This window comes from Chiroxiphia lanceolata, chromosome 7, assembly GCF_009829145.1.
Source record: "Chiroxiphia lanceolata isolate bChiLan1 chromosome 7, bChiLan1.pri, whole genome shotgun sequence".
Lineage (NCBI taxonomy): Eukaryota > Metazoa > Chordata > Aves > Passeriformes > Pipridae > Chiroxiphia > Chiroxiphia lanceolata.
The window spans coordinates 39,878,547-39,897,727 of NC_045643.1; the positions used below are offsets into that span (position 1 = coordinate 39,878,547).

At 37.7% G+C, this 19,181-nt stretch overlaps 1 protein-coding gene across 13 annotated transcripts in view; it reads right to left on the reverse strand.

Moving 5' to 3' along the window:
* Positions 1-19,181, reverse strand: part of BAZ2B (bromodomain adjacent to zinc finger domain 2B) — a 115,791-nt gene that overhangs the window by 81,605 nt on the left and 15,005 nt on the right. For 12 of the 13 annotated variants that reach the window (XM_032692951.1, XM_032692950.1, XM_032692949.1 and 9 more), the window contains exons 2-3: positions 4,086-4,128; positions 3,377-3,546 (exon numbers count right to left, since the gene is read on the reverse strand). The gene's annotated coding sequence lies outside the window, so the exon portion shown is untranslated. The remainder of the gene's footprint in view (positions 1-3,376; positions 3,547-4,085; positions 4,129-19,181) is intronic. The other variant, XM_032692938.1, reaches the window with a different exon arrangement.

Here is a 19,181-nt window from a genome sequence, read left to right on the forward strand (position 1 = left end):
TCTAAGGTCTCCCCAGGTGAACACCCCAAGTCCTTCTCCAGGTGAACCCCCCCAGCTCTCCCAGCCTGGCTCCAGAGCAGAGGGGCTCCAGCCCTCAGAGCATCTCCGTGGCCTCCTCTGGACCTACTCCAGCAGGTCCATGTCTGCCTTGTACTGTAAGCCCCAGAACTGTTTGGGGGAATATAAAAACTGAGGTACCATTTCCATAATCACATGCACCTCTCCATGAATTCTCTACATCCTTTTGAGTAGTTACATGATGAAAAAAGGCAAATACAGCTATGTATTAGATGCTTTAACTAGTTTTTTGTAAGAATGGGAACAGCTGTAGAGAGGAAGCTAACAAATTGCCCTGTAAGCATAGAACTACTTTTGTTTAACCCAAGTTCACCAAATTTTTCTTCTTTTTTGCCCTTTACTTGTCCGCTGTAAGTTTTTATCAATAGTTTCTCATTAGCTGCCAGTTCCTAGACTTTTTATCAAATTTCACAGTTCAACAGTCACATTTTTTGTTCAATTTCTTTTGTTCTGAGACATAGAAGCTGACAAGTGATAAAGCATACGGCTTCATAAAAATTAAAAAAAAAGACTTCTGCCTAACAAGTCTGCTGTGTTGTTATTTAGTTTGCAACAGGTGATTATTCACATACACCTAAATTTCATGTAAGAAAAAGGCTTTTCTTGGCAATTGGCTTCTATATTTTAGAACCAGTAATTGAAATATGCAGAACTTCTGGTGGACCTGATGACAGCAAGAAAAACTTACACTTTTTCTGTTGCTGTTTGCCTTCACACGCCCGGCCACTAATTCCAAGTAGGCCAATGCACACTTTGTTACTGTGAAAAGAAACTGGGAGCTTGCAGAACTTGTCAAATCCTTACTTATACTTTCTCTAGAAAGACTGATTTCTGAATCTTTTAACATCTTGCTCTTCACTCTTTTTTTCTCCTCCACCCTCACCTCCAAGAAAATGGAAAGGAACCCCTTCAGTGTAGATCTCACCTACAAGGATTCTTCTGCTAACCACAATATTCACCAGTTCCAGTATTCCTGTAATGGGAACATCTCTCACAGATCTGCCTTGTCAACATAATTTTGGTCAAAGAGGCCTCATTTCTTAACTTCCTAACTTTACTCCAGAAAATTTTGTTCAGCCTTCTGCTGCACTGATTTTTTACTTTTAACTCATTTGTTTCATTATAGACATTAATAACTTGCTTTGTTACAACCATATAGAAAATTTTTAGAGAGTATTATCTGCATAACTTTAAAGTACTGTGTCAACATTCTAAATTATCTGTTTCCACAAATAAAGTGGGACTGTTAGAATTCACCACCGCCACTTTTTGGAACAAATAAAAAGAGCCACGATCAGGAAGTAAAAGAATTTTGTATTTTGGGAGCAGAACTTGGTATCCTCAAGAACTTCCTATCTAAAATGTCATCACTTTAACATGAAAAAAATCCAAACAAATAAACCAACCACCAACACGAAAACTCACAACACAGAAGGAATTACTACTTGCCATTTTTCCTAATCTTTTTAATCTCTCCCTTGAGCAATCCATTTGTTACAACTGAAGGCACACTGAAGTGCCATATCTTTGTTTGGATGGAAGGGCTGCTTCTGCTTCACAGTGAAGAAAAAATGCTCTATAGGTCAAAGAATTGAATTTTTTTTCTGCTTATTCAGAGATTTTATATTTTTCATCCCTCACAAAAGTTACAGTTGGACACAAACACACAGGCAAAATAAATTAGCACACTGAGTTAGTACTAACAGCCAGCCCTAAAATTAAGCTTGTTGAAAGAAAGAGACCTACACCTGACTGCTATTTCTCTTGCATTTTATAATGCCTACAGGAAAACTCATCAAAAAGCACAAATCTCTCTACAACTTCCTCCTGTTCTTCTCCAGTTGCATATTTAAAGGGAGAAAAGTTATGCATGTCAGCTTAGCCATTTATGGTGTACTCTTCTCACTTCCTGAGTAAGGCACTTTTTTGTTCAGCATTCATCCTAATGATTCCACACAGTAACAGAACAGAGGGCAGCTGGCATCTCTCGCTCCATGGTTGTAGGTCTAGGAAAAACTGCCCCACAGAGTAGGGTCTAGACTTGTTTGTAGGTAATAACTCCCAAAACATTAAGGAGGAAGGAGCCCTTGTAACACTAGGTCTTCAGAGAAGTCAGAGACAAATTTTTACCCAACCAATACATTTTATTCTTAATGGGATTGTATCTCCTTCCCAAGGTAAAGGACTTTTTTTTTTAAACAAGATTTCACAAATCAGAAAGTTAAGCTGGTTTAGCCTTTCAAAGTCAAACATACAGGTGCCGTTTAGTACCAACTACAAGCTACATTCCCTTATCCTCTGCAAAACTGGAAGCTTCTTCTATAAAGTTTCACTATCTTTCTTCAGACACTGGCAGCTGGGAAGCAAGCAGTCTCAGGACACCCCAGCAAAACATGTTACCTCATTAACAAAACAACAGGGTTCAGTCTTTATGAAATGAAGGCTTTTCCAGTAAAATGGCTCACCTTACAGCAACTGGCAGTATCATACTGCATTACGGGAAGTGTCACAATATCTGATGCCTGCAGTAAATATTAAATCCTAGATAAAGTCTTCATATTTCTATCATTGCAAATTAATTAATCACTTTCCTAGTTCTGCGTTTTAATTTTTTTAAGTGGTTCAGAATGCTGCTCCTGACTTCAAAATAGCAGGTTATCCTACCTCCTGCTCTTACCAGCTCTCCTATCACTGCCTGCTAAGCAATATGTTCACTAGAAAACTGTTCTTTTGAACTTACATTCACTTGAGCCCTCCTATTTAACAGATCTGCCCTCTCCATATTAACCTATTCACTCTTTGAATTCAGCAGCTGTTGGTGCTCTTACCACTCCTGTAAACACTGCATTAAGTCACAAGCAGTGGTTGTAACAGCTTGTCTTTGCATTGCACAGAAAGCGCTTCTGAGACTCGAGCCTTCTACATTTCATCTTAAAAATTATTTTAACCAACATGCAAAAATGATTGATTTAGACTTTTTTTTTCCCTACTGTCAGTGCAAATTTTATCTCGACTGATTGTAAAGTTATGTCTGGGATGAGGGCAAGAAAGTTGCTACTGAAATGTAAGGCACAGTCCTGTGCCTGGATCTAAACAAGGCTCTTGTAACCAACATATCTCATTACTGCATATAAGTTTACAATATGTCTTTACAAATTTAAGTACGTTATTCACTATTTTCATGGTATTTTATCACAAGTATATGAAGAATTGATGATTAACATAAGCAACACGAAAACAATAAACTTGAAAAATCATTCAAAATGTATTTCAGATTTTCCTCCCTTGTTTTACGTACCTCACAGACAGTAAGTCCAACAGAAGTTAAAAAGTGTTCCTGAAAGTTGCATCTATGAGCTAAACAGGCAGTCAGGCTTGCTGTTAAAATCTCTATTTTGGGTGTCACTGTTAACTTTGTCTGAAGCAAAGTGCTGGAGTAAGACACAAACAGGTTTTTCTTCAGCTATCCTGAAAAAAACCCAAGCAAACTGATGCGAATGCAGAATTCTTCATTTCCTAGCAGTCTATTAAAACAGCATAACTCATACTCATCATCTAGCAAAATATCATGTATTCTCTGACTATGCAAAATGCTTTTTGAAGTCGCTAAAACCGATTTTGGAATCAAAACTCTCAGCGCAATTAGTTTTAAATATTCCCTAAACTGTATAACATCAGACATCGAAACTACTAAAGGTATACACTAAAATTACATTCTAGTATATTTATACTTCAAGCCTACATACACAAGGTAATCCAGAGAATGACAACAGTATTGTGGACATGAATTGTTAAAGACCTACTCAATAGTTAAACCCAAAGTCACAAAAGTAATTGTACTCAAATCTCTAAGTTTTAGTCAAGGCTGTGCTTAACGTCTGGCTGAAACCAGGACCTGCATCTAGATATTAGTATTAAGCCCTTCAGTACATAACATTTTCCTTTTCCTTGTATGAGTCATGCTTCTCAGAAAACTATCAGAATGCTTATTGCTACAGCTCACTTACTGTGAGGAGCGTGGTCAGTTCTGGGACATGGCTGTTTTGCAACCTGAAAACAGAAAACAATTAATGATCAGCTGAGTCATCAAGTAACTTTTACAAGGACAAAGAAAGACACATCAAAGAGAACAGTAAAATTTCTCCCCAAAAAAGTATATGAAGCGTTTCCAGCACAGTGAAAACACTTTGTTTTCCACTGCCAGATATAAAGCCCTTACAACAAGAAGAGTTGAAGACAAATGTTATATAATCACCCTTGTTTTGTTTGCAACCAGCTGTTTAAACACACATACCCATTTTCCCCTTACTAAGTTGTAAATAAGATGGTGTAACATGTTCCCCTTTGATGCATACAGTAAACCAAAGAAATCTTTCTGTTAAAATGCAAAAAAAACCCCAATATTCTGGCCTCCAAAAAATCAATGGAAATTCTCAATTTTGTTATAATGGAACCAGAGTTTCATTCCATTACTGACACTCTCTAGCATGAGGATTTCAAGTTTTCCTCATGCTATGAGAATTTAGAAGTGTCTCTGTGTCAGTACAAAATCCACATATATTTCACTGAAAATTTAAAACTAAAAATAATTTTGAGCACTTGTGTGGATTGTTTACTTCCCAGACTTTTTTCCCTGGATAGATGAAGTTTTTCTAAACACATAGTTCACACACACTATATAGGACACAGAAAATGTAATAATAGATGCAACGTTTCCACTTCAGGAAAGTGTTACTTGCTAAAGTAGTAGAAATGCAATATCATTAGGGTTTTCATTGAAAATTAGTAAAATTCAGTGAAATTTTACAGTTTGATATTTTAAAAATATCTTCTGTAGCATTAAACATATACTTGCTTTAGAAAGCTCAGAGATGCTCTCTTGAGTTACACTGACAGGCAACTTTAACCAAGCAAATATGCATAACTGCCTAAATATCAAAAAATGCTACAGAGAAATGGCATATCAGAGTTTTTAGAAAACATGTGCATAGAAAAATGGGTATTTTCACTCTAGATCTTTTTCTATAGCATCACACTGATCGGAATACAAAGTTCGCCTATCTCACCATGGCACAGTCAAAAAAACACACTAATAAATTTACACAAAACTTCAGTCATCTGCAGGAGCAAGAACTTCTTTTACAGAGTTAGGCAAGCTAACTAACAACTTAAATCTAGGTAGACAGTTGCATCAACAGCACTCAGTTTTTTTAAATTCATCTTAAATTACAACCTGTAAATGTGTGGCCATTAACACCAATTGCTTTTTTGTTTGTCATGGCCACCAGTGTCAAGCTCCTAGGCCTGCCAGAAAAACAATAAGTATTTTTATCCCTTGACAAAGGACAGCCAGGAACAAATCATTTCTCACAACAGTCAGTGGCAACATCATCAACCTTTCTCCCAAGGAGAAATCAAAACATTAGTATTCCCCTTCTCTACCCTACTGCCATACTTTGACACCACCCCAAAAACCCAACCTACTAGAACCAAAAACAAGAAAGACAGAAGCGATGGAAGACTACACTATATAGTAATTACACCATTTAAAAAGCAGGAGCAATTCATTGGGGAGAAGAAAACCTTAAAAAATATGTATTTTGCTACACTCTCAACCATCCTGTTGGCTGATTAGAGGCCTCAACTGTCCTCCAGAAAGCAGAAACAAAGTCGTATTTCTTCTTCTAAGTTGCATTTCCTGCATTAGATGAAGCTCAAAGCTCAAGTACTTAATCTCTGTTAAAATTCTGCACATTTTTTCTACTTCTGACTAATCTATTCCTCTGGTACTGCTTAGTCTGGGCTTTGGAATCAGTCCTGAGGGCATTGAATAGCCCCCCAAAACCTGACCCTTGGGACAAAGGTCAGAGGCTCAGTAGAGCTGAGGACAGTGAAAAGAGCTCTTAAAGCTCCTGCCTGCCACTCCCCCAGAAAGATAACCAGCTCCTGAGGTACCCAGCAGGCAGGGACACTGCACAGCCACAGCCTCCTCAGCCTTGTACCCTGAGAACGATACAACGATCAGGATGAGAAGGAAAAGTTACCCAGACCCCTAAGAGAAACCAGCCAAACCAGAAAACAGCCTACTTATTTCCCAAGGGTAACAACTCTTCAACAAGAGAAGACTGGGAGGAAAGAGAAGTCTCTTTTCTATCCTTAGTACATGAAAAGGGTCACGACTCGGAAAATCCTCCACAACTTTACTAGAAGCACAAAAACTTGTAAAACAAAGTTTCCACAAGAAACTGGAATAGGTACTTAAGAAACTGAATACAAAAGATTGCATGACTGCAAGTAAGAACAGGTAACAGTTTTAAAAACAAGCTTTACCATGGCTCCCTGATTAAAAGCACACAGACTGGTTTTGGCCCTAGTGCCCAAAGTACAGAGTAAGCAGGTGCCCTAAGTGGAAAGGTCTGATTTGGCATGAACTTAAGGAAATTACGCAACACCAACCTCTCTGTCCAGCAGAAGAAAAAAATACTTAAAAGGACCAAAGAATATTGTTTCAGACTAAATATTCTGTTCCTTGACATAACTGCACATACACAATCGTGGAAAGCTCAGGATTTCCCATTTAACTGTGCAATAACAGAAGTCCTTGAAACTAGTTTCTTCTCCCTTTTCGTACTCACAGTTATTCCATTAAAGCCAACAGAAAAGCATTTTTTGTGATTTATTTTTTAGATTTGTTTTTAGAACCAATTACTACAAAGTATAAAACAAAGTATCCTTAAATACAGACAAAATCCTAATGCAGTCTGAGAACAAAATGCCAGAAACAGCCAACATTCCACACCCAGTGGAAAGAGGTGGAAGTTGAATATTTAAAATAACAGAAAGAACTGAAAATGTAGAGTGGTCAATGGAAGAATGGGACAGTTAATGTGGACAAGAATTATTTTATTGTTTATTTCCAAATTTCATTACTAACTGTGCAACATTAACGTACCCTAATCAGGTTTTCCTGCACTATTTCCTTATTGTGTACAAAATAAAGAAAAAGGAAGTTTCCTATGCTTAATATTAGCATATAAATGGTTAATTGAGGTTTGACTTCAGTGGGAAGACAGGGTGGGGTGAATTCCCACCTTTGTTACTGTTATCACTTTGCAAGGTGGGTTTTTAAGCAAGACTAGAATAACTGGTTTACATTCTGGCAATGGCATCTTCCCAGTTAAATCGAAATTTAGTATCTGAAAGCACTGCAGAATGCATCAAAACCTGCACCGTTTTCGAATTATACTGCAAAGACAGAAAGAACGTGGGTTTTCAGGTTACGTTCTCCCTGGCTTTCATTAGTAATTCAGGACTTGTCTGCTCCAAAAGATTACTGTGACAGGGCAGCTAACACTGCTGAAAAAGTGAAATGAGGGAACTTGATCAAACTGTTTCACACTTCCATTAACATTTGCAACCAGCAGTTCTCGAAAACCTTACAGAAAGAACGTTTGATAAAACAGGGGTCCCTTGTTCCCTAAAACTTAAAAAAAAAACAACCTGAAGCAAGTTTCTCTACTTAAGATGTGTTACTTTCAGTAGTTTTTTAAAAGGCTTAGTAGTAAAGTCATTAATACCTATTAAAAACTAACACGACATGCTTCTTGAAAACCCCTTCTAGTGCAATAGTCAAAAGGAGAAGAGAAGCCATGTCCCTAAAATACAGTTTTAGAAAAGTAACCTGATTTAAAAAAAACCCTCACGTATTTTTAGAATTATTTTTTTAAGTACTTTTATCCCCTTTGATGAACTAATATGTGGAGAACAAATGATTCAGAAAAATGGATTTAGAACAAAAGACCAATCAAAAAAAATTTTAGAAAATGTTTAACCTGCCAAAGCAAAATTATCCCTTATGATTTTGAAAACTGGTAATTCAACAGAAGTTCAGTATTTCAGCATCATATTTAGTAAAGACTGGGCATCAATCAGTATGAAGAATATTTAAGTAACAAAAATCAAATGCTTTCCATAGGAGTTTGGGTTCTGGGTTTAATTTCTTTTACAAGATTTATGTAGTTGGGTTTTGCCTGCTTGGAATTCTCCTCCTCCCTCCTTCTACAGACCTCACCACTAATATGGAAAGAGTGCACAACTGAAAATTACTTCCTGGATCAAATTTACTTCCTTCCCATCCCACATCCCACAATCCTTCTCATAATGGATCAAGTGCCATCTTTGAATTTGGTTTCCTTCTCCAATCTTTACATTCCTTGGGTTTTCAGCCTAAACTTGTTCTTCATCAGCTTAGCCCCACTTGTTTGAATCTAACAATTTCTATGTTTCTTACACTGTTTTCTTTGCATTTGTGGCCCACAGGGCAGGAGTATGCAAGCTCTCAGGTTTTAATTTTGCTAAACTAAACCAGCCTAAGTTCTTCCAAATCCTTCTATAAGTCTCCAAATTACCCTCAGAATCCTAGTGTATGTTCTCACCTACTTTAACTTCATGTTTCTTGAGTACGGATAACCCTTCTGGTACAAACCAAAAATAAACTCTGTTCCAGAGGAGGCCTTGTCAGGACATTCCCAGTGCAACAACGATCTAAGGGAATCATTAAAGCCACCGCACAAAAAGCCTCTCATGCAGAGATGCCACATTCACCTCAACGACTCATTCAAGTACTGGCCCAGGAAGATACAGCGCTCAGACAGCGCTCAGACTCACCTGCTGTCCTGCAGAACCCTTCACTGGTGAAGCTCTTGACAGCTTCCGCTGTGTCTTCTGAACAGGAATAATGAAACTGGGGGAGTGGGAAATGGGGACCCACCAAAAAAACCTATATACTGAACCCTCTTCAATTTTATCATCAAGTTCCACTGAGTCTCGTTTCTTTAAGATCTTGTTTCTTCCACTTATTTGCAATTGTACATTCCTCATGCCCATTAAGTGTTCGAAAGGAGAAACACAAGCATAATTTCTATTCACCCAAAATGCTATTACTTTATCAGTCCTCAAAAAACTAACCACTCTTCACCCTCATTAGACAAAATTCTCTAAGTGGCAGGAAACTAAGGCCTTTACATTTTAACTTTGTCCAAACAGAATGAAGGTAAGAAATGTTAATTCAGTTTCATTGTACTAAGAAATCATCTGAGCAGCAGAAAATGGGAGTTGTCCATTTTTAGACAAACATCCTAGCTGCGGGAGGCCACATTTTTATGGTGAGTATGCTGGCACTGCTTTATGAAAGCAGAAACCACAAAAACCTCTTCTCTAAGTACCTGATCCTTCAGTGTGCACACTGTACCTCTCTGCTGTAGAGGAAATACACCAGGAGTCAGTCAGCTGCTGGAGCACTGCACACAGAAGCTATGAATTGGCCCCAAAATGCTTGAGGCTCTAGCCCACAGTTCCACTGCATTCTTTTATCCAAGAAATTTATCTGTGCAGCTGGAGACTTCTCTCATATTCAATTCCTGTGTACAGAGATCACTTACACAGAATCGTTTAGGTCAGAAGAGGCCTCAGACCATTGAATCCAATCATTCCCACAGCTCTGCCAAGGCTACCCCTAACCCATGTCCTCAAATGCCACATCCACACTGCCTTTAGATCTCTCCAGGGATGGAGATTCCATCACTTCCAGGGCTGGACAACCCTTTCAGGAAAGGAATTGTTACTAATATCCAATTTAAACTGCCCGTGGCACAAAACTGTTACAATCATACCAAGTAAATACCTTCTAGGTAGAGTTCTGATTCTCCTCTGAACTGTTATCTTTAAGTCTCCATTAATTTAAATTTGTTTGACCATTTTCAAATATTTTAAAAATATTATTAATTCTCATACTATAGCAATTACACTTTATTTGACTTCCAAATGCTGAAAATCTCTATATATGCTGTATGAAGAACAAAGAGGATCCTTCCTTTGTGCTTATTTCTGTTTCAGTGCAACAGCCCACAAAAGCATAGCAACTGATCTGAGGGTTTATTTAGTTCAGTAGTATTAAAAAAACAATTCAACTTGTAAGTTTTTTTGCATTCTTCAGGTAAAACGTGTCTGTGAAACATGCCACTTTTGTAGCATCATTATCCTCTCCCTAAAATAGAATTTCAGTCAAAAAGTAAGAAAGTTCAGAACGCTGAGCTACGGGGTTCTATTCACATCGTTGACCATTTCGTGCAGCTCGACAAGGTAAGATTCCTACACTCAGCTACTAAGAAAAAATATCCCTTTGGAAGAAACAAAAGCTGTGTGGACTGTTAAAGCTCTGTCAGCACATCAGACACACTTATGCCATGAACCTTTCCACATCAGGACTTCACACTGTTGTGATGGCTGAAAGCAATGATGTCAGCTATGACAAGGTCTACATCATAATTAGGTATTTTGATCAAGATTCAGGACTCGGAAAAAAAAATGATCTTTTGGCAAAGCTTGCCCAAAAGTGCTGAAAGGCTTTTGCATCGCTTAATTAGTTTTCATCGACTCCCACATTCTACAGACACGACAGAATTTTTCTCTGACTCAGCACTTACAGGGATCAGCAAGCATACTTATGACTAAAAAGTGCAGCCATTCTATATAATCTCCCTGTGTGTCACTGCAGTACACCCGAGAAACCAGAATTATGGCAAGGCTATTCTCTAACAAGCAGGGACATGTTGATTAACAACTCTATCATGCCAGTATAAAGTGAAGAAAGGAACACTGCCAGTAAAAATTCAAAACTGCTCCTCTTCCTGTCATTATCCTCAGTGGAAGAGAAAGGAAAAATGTGAAAAGAATTTTTTCTTCTATCTTCTAGCAAAGTAAGTTCCATTTCATCCTTTAACATCCATTTTGAGCAGCACAACACGAGAAAGTGAGAATTACTGCATTGGAGGGACTTAATCCTCTGTTTGAAGACTGACCACTACCCTGAGACTGCGCAATGCCGTAAGCTCTCCCAGGAGGAGGGAGCAGCAGGACATGACTTCAGCACCCACGGAGCTGCTGCCAAAAACACAGTCATTGTTTTGTGTAGTGTCCCATTAGCCAGCAATCCCAGCCATAAACAAAACTTCACTGCATTTTACATGACTCAGAGAACCCTGGACACTATTAAAAAAGCAATAATCACACAGACATGAACATGGCTAGGGAAAAGAAAGAAAACAAGGATGAAAAAATCAGTCAAGGGAAGAACATAAGAAAAAACTAACCTATTAGAAAGTTGAAAAGGTCTTTTTTTTTTTCAAATTAATAGATTAAGATACAATACTTAAGAACAAAAATGTAATGCAACTGAAATAGGGGAAAGGGTAGAGAAAGTAAGTGACTATGATGATGATGAATATAAGTAATTTGAAGTTCTTTGATATTTTGCAAATTCTCACACACAGCCAACACAGAGACATTAAAATGTCAGTAAGTCACCCAGCACTGAAATCTAGTAACACGTGCTTAGATGAGGTGCGAAATATAGGTTTGATCCACAATTAGATTATATTAAGTACACAAGCTAATATCAAGAGGCCTACCTACTCTGAAAGCCGTAAAAAGATAGTTCTTCCCACATAAAGATCTTATTCCCAGGTCCTTAACAAAGAAAATTTGATCTCCAAAACTTTGAAATTTGGGCCCTCTGATGCAATGAACAGAAAACATCTTGTATCTTCTCTAATAAAAGCAACTACCAGTCACAAGCTAAAGCACTTCAACCAAATGAGATTGGAAATTAATTGGTTATCAAGTACAGCTGCATTGAAACATCCTTTGCATCAGATCTCCTGTCTTTATATTCCCACATCAATGACAGAAACATTGCCCAGCCTGTCAACAAAACCAATTAATCCAACTCGTAAAAATAAATTTTAAAAAAGTATGTGTATATATATGTTCATGTGTATACAGGGACACCTTCCACCAGACCAGGCTGCTCCAAGCCCCCAACCTTCAACACTTCCAGGGCTGGGGCAGCCACAGCTTCTCTGGGCAAGCTGTGCCAGGGCCTCCCCACTCTCACAGCCAAGAATTTCTTCCTAACATCGCATCTAAACCTCCCCTCAATCACCTGGCATTTACAGCCCAAGATACCATCGGAGAAAAAGACCACCTGTATTGTGTGACACTGAAGAGTTAATTTAGACCTTATGCAGAAGCAGTATTTTTGAGGCAGAAACACGGGTACTTTTTACATTTACTTGTAATTATTCTCTTGATGGGCAATATATACAAAAATTAATTTTTCAGAATAAATACACAAGAAACCACATGACCCAAAGCAGGAAGGACATAACGTACTTTCATAAAACAGAAATCACAAATTAAAATCTGGGGGAAAATATTCCTGAGCAATGTATTTGAAAGCTTCTTTGGCAGAGGACTACTGGAACCCAAGAACAAAACCACTTCCAGTAAAAACAATCTTAGATAATGCTAAGATCACACCATTTACTACATATCATTACATATATTTTATAGGCACATCGGAAAAAAAACAAGAACAGATTTAATGATAAGAGGATTTTAGCAATGGAAACAACTTTTACCTATAAATACATATCAAGGAACAACAATAATCTACCATAATTCTAATTCACTCTTGCCCAACACAGCAGCATCTTCTTTATGCACACATACGTAACACTTTTAAGCACTGGAATATTCTGCTCACAGGAACCAACAGTTTCCATTAATCCACAAATCAAGTCAACATAATACAACATTACAAAACACACACCCTTCAGTAGGGCAAACACCTACAGTTTTTCCAAGACAACAATCCCAGGCTCCTGAACTGGCATCTGTCATACAAAACAGATCAGAGTAGCACTTATTTCACACAGTGCATAGTCCTTAGACAGTAACATCATATTTTTCCTCCTGTATTTCCCAATGTATGCTCTTCTGCTCCACCCTTGAGAAACACAGTCTGCTGCTTTTATGCTCCTACAGAAAAGGCACATACTCAGATCTCACTTCCATAGCCTCATATCAGATGACAATAACAAACACCTATAACAGAATTAGCACAACACAGAAAGAAAACAAAGGAGTTGTGAAAACAAAATACCCCATATCTCATCTGCATGTTGTATCTTCATTTTTGTTTAACAGTGTTTAGTAAAATACTTTATTTAAATTAAAAATCTTGTAGTACACTTTCTCAGTTTACAACCCCACTACATTTAGACCTGAACATTTCTCTTACTGCTCTTAATAATCATCGTGAAAATTCCAAGATAATGAATCAGACAGTATGTTTACTAGTTACCTATGTTTCCTATGTATAGTGAAGGCAGCATTACTTTTCAAAACCACCACAAACTATGTAAAAATGGGGTTTGTTATTACAAGCAGGGTTTTGTTGGGGGTCTTTTCTTTGTTTTTTTTTAATATTTCTTAAATTTCTGAAGTTTACTGCCTTTCCAAAACAAGGCCCTGCAGCTGGTAAGGGAACTTGAGCACCGCAAAGATCAAAGGGAAACACAGATCTTCTTAATTTTAAAAATCATAATATGTTTATATATTATCCTTTAAGTCTTCATATTTGTAGAAATGTTATTAAAAAGAGGAATTACAACCATAAAAAAATTAAACTAGTGAAGAGATTTTATCAAATTGAAACATTAAAGTAATATATTACTCTCTGGGAACAATAAAAGGCTTCAGATTGGTCAATGTGCAAATAATCATATCAAAGGCAATAAAAATCCTGTATCACAAAAAAACTGCAGTAGTAACGGACATCTTCAGTTGCTTATCCCTAAACCACCAAGATATGACACGAGCCATGTAACAGGCAAATATCGTATCACGTGGTAAGTACAAATACGTTACCTGAAAAAAACAAACAATCCACACTAGTGGGTTAAGTCTATTCCACAGATTTTTTCTAAATACAGACCCTTGCTACAGAAAGTTCACTTCCCTGAAGCTAAAAGGCAACAGAGATGACCACACAAAAATCTGGAATAGAGAAATTATATTGCTCCCTGATAGCGGGTGAAATATAGCTGACAGAATGGAGCCACACACATGAATGTTGTGTATTTTGGTTTTGCACGGATAAATTTGAATGGAAAAAATCGTTGGTTTTCAGGGAAAAAACAAAGGAGCAAATTTTAGTAAAAGAAAAATCAACTCCTCTCCCTCTCCCCTCAAGTTTTGGGTAAGATAGAACTTGGCAGTGTAAATATGTGCAGTAATCCATCAAAGACAGAATTGAAGAACTTCCTATTAAGCTTATAATAAAACAGTCTAAAAACTCCCATTTTTATTATTCTGAGGAAAAGCAACAAAAAGAAGTTTAACCTGTAATGCTCAGGGTTCCCTGTATTCACACAGTTTATCATGAAGTTGCTAAAATCACCTGTTGTCAACATTGTCTTCTAACATGATATAATAGCACCACAAAAAAAGCCATTTTGTACTTGCCAAATTTGTTGATTTCCCTCAGGCACACTTTTATCAAGTCCTCCTGTCTGAGGACATTGTTCATTAAATGTCCAAAGAGTATAAACTGAGAAATTACAGAACAACAATAAGTTATCTTTTAAAGATGACATTAGGTAGCTTGTATTTTTAATCCTCATGTATCTTATTCCAATGAATCCTGAAGACCTCAGAATTTTAGAGTTTGTTAATTCAAGACTAGCAATATTCTACTTTTCTGGTCAAAACTTATGACTCTGCATGCTCTCCTAGTATCATTTCAACACAAACTAACTTCAAAGAGTTCACCAAAACATCCTAAAATACAAAAGTGACACACGGAATCACAGAGTGGTTGAGATTGAAAGGGAGGTCGTCTTATCCAACCCTTTGCTGAAGCAGTCCCGTCAAATCAGTTGTTCAGGACTGTGTCCAGACAATTTTGAAGTACCTCCAAGAGTGAAGACTTTGCAGCCTCTCAGGGCAACCCACGTCAGCACTCAGTCACCTCACAGTCAAAAAGAGTTTCCTGATGTTGGGGGGAACCTCACTGAACGGGTCAGGCTGGACCGGCCCACAGCGGGTCACCTGGTCCCAGCTCCCTGCTCAAACACAGTCAGCCCAGAGCACGTGGCACAGAACCTCCTGGGTTCCACTCTGTGCCCCGTGGGCTTTTGACCTGTCACTGGGCACCACTGGAAAGAGCCCAGCTCTGTCCTCTTTGCACCTTTTGTTCAGGTATTTATAAACCCTGAACCTTCTCCCCTCTGGGCTGAAGAGTTCGAGCTCCCTCAGCCTTTTCCCTCAGGAGAGATGCTCCAGTCCCTCCAACATCTTAAAGGCCATTTATGGACGCTCTTCAGTGGCTCCATCTCTTCCATACTGAGGAGCTCAGCACTGCACACAGAATTCTACAAATCTCACCTCTGTCCTTCAGCATGTATTTCGAACAGTGAAATGCTATAAAGAGTTACGACAACGACTTATGAATTATAATAATTTTTCTGGCATAAAGAATTATGATAACAATTAGTTCAAAGAAACAGAAGCTGCATACAGATGTTTCTCCATTACTGGAAAACATAGTTCTGTGGTATTAATGAACAAATAACTTTGAGACAGGGTTGTGGCACCAAAACAACAGATTACAAGACATCCCTGGAAGTTCAAAGGGTAAAGTAAGCTATCAATCTTACTAGTTTAAATAAAATTGAGAATTTTGAGTGAGGGACTCTGCTGCCAGGAGTGCCAGTGTTTCTTCTATATTCCCCCTATTCCTTCAGTGTTGCTGAAGCGATGCTATAAATCTTGCCCACATATGAGAAGGGGGGGGAAAAAAACCAAAAAAACCTGTAAGTTACGCACACAGAAAATAAAGAATCTAAAAGAAGGAGTTAGTGGTAGTCATAAATTTTTTAGTTCAAACCATTCATACAGATTACATTCATTATCCTAGCATCAGTCTAGCACAAAAACAGTGTACTAGACATTGTACTAGGCTTCTGGTAATGATAGTAAGCTAACAGCAGCATGGATTACAGCAAACCTGAAGACTTTATTAATGGGTACCTATTAAAAATCTATTATTTGTGTTTCAGATTCTTTTTCTTCTGCTTCCCTGTTCTTTCTGGGCAAAAACAAGCTTGCAAGTACTTTCTTCTGCTCTGTGAACTTTCAGGTTCAGGATAAGAACACAGTTGTGACAAGGTAACTTACGAATCTGTAGAAGGAAGCTGATTGCCCAGGGACTGAAAGAGAAAATACTGTAAAGAAAGAGCACTAAAACCCAAATGGAAGGGACCCTGCAGGGCACGAGTGCCAAGAGGCCAGAAGCCACCTGAAGTTCCAAGTATTTCTTAACAGAGTATCCTTGTCTTTTCATTTCTTAAAGACTGGAGCTTGAGCTAAAGAATGAAACTTCCACTGCTGCTTAGCACTAATTTAACTCTGCTGCTGATGCAATTCCAAGCACATCTACTAAGAGCACCAACAGAAATGCTAAGCATTTTTTAAATATTGCCTGAAGTATCAATCGGTATCTGAGTATCTCAAGCAAAACAACACTAAAGCAAATTAGTAATAACCCACTATGGAATAGGTTTGGTTTTCTTCTTTAGCCAACTGCATTTATTTAGAAGGAAAGATGGTCAAGATAAAAGTTTGTTCTAAAACTTAAACACTTGCTCATCTACAGAGCCCTGGTCCTCTGACCTTTGACTGTTTCTTTAGGGTCCATAAAAAAACAGCCAGGAAAGCAAGCAACTAGCAAGTTGAAAATTAATCATTCTGAGCCCATATTCTTTAAAAGACATGATTTATGATTATTTCATTGGTTGCTATATGCAAAATATTCTATTAAAAAATAAAAAAGAAACTTAAATATCTTGCTTAAGAAACCAAGCTTCTCTTCAAGTTCTGTAGAAATTGTAGTCTTACACTTTTGCTGTTCAAAATTAGTTATATTTATACTGGTCTAATGGCACTTGACTTCTGTTTGATGAATCAAAACATACTGAAACCTGTTTTTCAGCAATGATACGAGGACTTATTTTCTAACATCAACAGAAGTTAACTACTGCCACACACATGAACCAATGTGATTTATATTACAATAAAGCAAGCTATTTCTGCAGACTTTTTAATATTTGACAAAGAAGTCTGACTTGCTAGTCTGGCTTACAATTTACAGGACGGAAGCGAACCAGGTATGGTCTACCTGATCATTGAAATCCAGTCTATGATACTAAGGGGGTGGGTGGGCACTTCACTTCCACTAAAAAATAGCTATGACTATACTTTTTAAAACCTTATGGTTTTCACTTACATTTGACTACATAAAATGGCAAGTCCTGCTTTTATTGATGAAAGGGCAATCAGCCGTCTGTGAGCTACGCATGTGACACATGCACACAATCCATTTCACAGGGCGCTGTTAAGCACACAGACTCTGGTCTGAAAAACCATCAACCAAAATGAAAGCTCTGGAAAACTGTATTATTATGTGCATGGATTCCATAAAGGCATGTTTTCATTTCACACATCAATGCAAATGTTTGTTCTCTCATGTAATAGTGGAATGGAAAGATAACAAATCAGCATGACTTGTGCTGGCCTATCTGCACACTCAGTAAGAAATAAATGTGCACATGGGAATGATTCTAAGGCATTTTCACTGACAGAAATGACTGGATTACTTATTGCTTGTAGTTACAGATGTAAATGTAATTCTAGTCATGTTACTTAAAAGCGACCAACATTTTCTAATTGAAATCATACTGCATTTATTCTGAAAACAAAATTTTGATCCAAAAAAGTAAACTTCAGTATCCACATTCTGCTGTACACAGAACACATGTAGAAGCTTTTTACTACAGGTTTCCTTATGTGCATTCTACCTTTGAGGTAACTCTCCTGTGAGCAGTGTTCCTATGATGGTCCTCTACATTCTCCTGATGCCATAAACCAGATCCTCTCCAGAAAATACAAATCCATTGCAACAACTCACTTGGCAAGGACAGTGCTGACAGCGGATATACTTATTGGAAAGTGCACACACTGAGGAACTGGAGAACTGCTTGAGGCAGGGTTGAAATGACACTACTACTGGCCTACCACTTCCTCAGCTGGTGGGTCTAATCTGTGCATCTTCTTCAATACAGGAATTAATTTTCACAAAGCCGTAGAACTTTACTGTTAAATGTCTAGCCTACTTTCAGTTAAGGCTGCAAAGAAATGGCAAACAAAAGTGACTGCATGGAATGGACAGGCACATGGACAGACAGGTGAGCAGACACAGCACCATCACAGAACTTTATGTGTGTTGACAACAGGAAAAGAGCCACAAAGGAAACTCCTGCTTAACTAGGAGTAACCGGAAGCATTATAGTAGCAGTTGAGTTTTATCAGAAATTACTTTTTCCATTCCTCAAACAGCACTTGAGTTCAATCTCTACTCATAATGAAGGCTTAATCTGCAGCTCCATGGCTAACGAGCTCTGGATACATGAAAATAACTAGTTAAGGACTATCAGAAATCTACACTATATAGAATCAGTATTCAAAAGTGTGTTTCATTTTTTAACTGATGTCATTCTATGCATCACAGGCAGCTTTTTCTTTGGGATGGTACCTCACATCATTAAGAACCACAATGTGAATAGTGTGCAGGCACCAAAGCCAAACTTCCAAGTGCAAAACATTGTTATATTCACTGGATTAGCAGCCACATGCAATAGTTCCCTTCTTTCTCTGACAACTGTGTCTAGAAGAGGTATTTATCCTTAAAAAACAGAATCAGAAATGCTTAAACTTGGTATCTGCCCTGAAAAAAAATCCTAAATTTTTACAGTCTACATTCTTCTGACTACTATGATTCAGTATAAGTATGGTAAACATTTTTCATAGTAAAGAACGTATCAGTTAATGAAATGAGAAGATTGTTGAAATATGATAAGTCATTGTTGATGAGAATAAGTGTAAAGTATTTTTATAGAAAAAAATTACAAAAAGTATTAAATACCATTAATGTTCCTACTGAAATAATGAAAAGAAACCAGTCACTGACTAACTTAAGGCCGAGATTCTGCAAAATAATTTTACATGCTCAGCTCCTCTAAGTGTCAGTAGGTCAATGCCTTTTTATGAACGCAGACACACACTTAAAACTATTCAGGATTAAGATGTATTGATTTAATCTAACTGCATCTCAATTACGATACGTGCCATATATGTAATGGCAA